Here is a 1,693-nt window from a genome sequence, read left to right as displayed (position 1 = left end):
GTATCTGTTTTGTGATCTCTGATATATAGAGACGACTGTACAATGTAAGGTCCCCATGTTAAGTTTTTGCACTGAATTTTATGTACAAGAAAGACATGTGTGGTTGCTTTCCCTTTTTTTATTTTTATTCTTTTTTTTTGGCTGTGGGATTGTGGGAAAGTAGTATAATCGGTAGAGCGTCGAATGAAATGCTTTGCTTGTATATGTTCCAGATTTTAGATTTTTCCTTTTGTTTTTCTTTTTAAAAATCTGGGTTCAAATTTCGCAGAGATCAGCTTTGATTGCCATTCCTTTGTGGGGGGGGCGATAAAATAAGGTACCAGTCAAGTACTAGGGTCGGTTTAATCGGTGAAACAACCCACCCACAAGAAAAATTCTGGTCTTGTACCTTTCTTAGAAAGTCATCGTTATCATCATCATCATCATCATCGTTATCACTGTCATCGTCATCATCATCGTCTTTAATGTCATCGTAATCCATCATCACCATCGTCGTCGTCGTTGTCATCATCATTGTCATCATCATCGTCATCATCATCGTCATCATCGACATCATAGTCGTCTTAATTGTCTTCGTCATCATCATTACCTCCGTCATCGTTGTCGTTGTCATCATCATCGTCATCATCAACATCATAATCGTCTTAAATGTCATCATCATCATCATCATCGTCGTCGTCGTCGTCGTCGTTGTTATCATCATCATCATCTCCACTTTCATCATCAACATGAAGAGAGATTCAAGACAGACTCATCCACACTTTCTACATAATGCCGAGCGGAATTTTGTTGCATACTTTTACATTCCGAGTTCAATTCCTACCGATATCGCCTTTGCCATTGTTCCTTAGTGAGAGGGTCGATAAAATAAAGTACCAATACAGCACCGAGTTCGATATGAATGGTAGTTTTCTTCCCCTGTCTTTATCTGGCAAAATCGTTAGCGTATCGGATAAATTGCCTCGCAATAGTTTTCCTGGCTCTTTACGTTCTGAGTTCAAGTCGCGCCGAAGTCAATTTTGCTTTTTGTCTTTTCGCGGGGCTGATAGTATTGACTAACCTGTTCTCAAGATTGTTGACTAAAAAGAAATCATCATCATCATCATCATCACCAGCAGCAGCAGCAGCAGCAGCAGCAGTAGTAGTAGTAGTAGTAGTGGTGGTGGTGGTGGTGGTGGTGGTAGTAGTAGTAGTAGTAGTAGTAGTAGTAGTAGTAGTAGTAGTAGTGGTGGTGGTGGCGGTGGTGGTGGCGGTAGTAGTAGTAGTAGTAGTAGTAGTAGTAGTAGTAGTAGTAGTAGCTGAGCTCCTAATATTCGACAGTTTTTGTTTTAGTCTTTTTTTTTTATACCGTATTGAGATATCGCAAAATGATTTGCTTTGATTTTTAACCATTTCTCAATGCCATTATCTTCATCAGTTTCATAACTTTCTCGTTTCTGGTCCATTCTTCACTTCGGCAGATAAAGCGAAGACAACGAGCGCGTGCTAGCACCGAAGACAGCGCATTAGGGATTGCATCGCCATCGATAAGATCACAGGCTGTGACGAAATGACTTTCACAAAACGATTAATCAATTAATTTTTTTTTTTTTTTTTTTATTCCTTAATTAGCTAATTATCAAATTAACTGATAATAATAATGAAATTTATTTGCTGCTAAGTAGTCTCGCGATCATTAGTTCGTAATAGTTCT

General features: G+C 38.7%; 1 protein-coding gene across 1 annotated transcript in view; it reads left to right on the top strand.

The window, feature by feature from the left end:
• The window catches only part of LOC106873094 (sodium/calcium exchanger regulatory protein 1), an 18,720-nt gene that overhangs the window by 529 nt on the left and 16,498 nt on the right, over window positions 1-1,693 (top strand). The window lies entirely within an intron of this gene.

Source organism: Octopus bimaculoides, chromosome 6, assembly GCF_001194135.2.
Source record: "Octopus bimaculoides isolate UCB-OBI-ISO-001 chromosome 6, ASM119413v2, whole genome shotgun sequence".
Classification (NCBI taxonomy): Eukaryota; Metazoa; Mollusca; class Cephalopoda; order Octopoda; family Octopodidae; genus Octopus; species Octopus bimaculoides.
The sequence above is the reverse complement of the archived record's forward strand: the minus strand, read 5'-3'. Positions and strand labels throughout refer to the sequence as shown.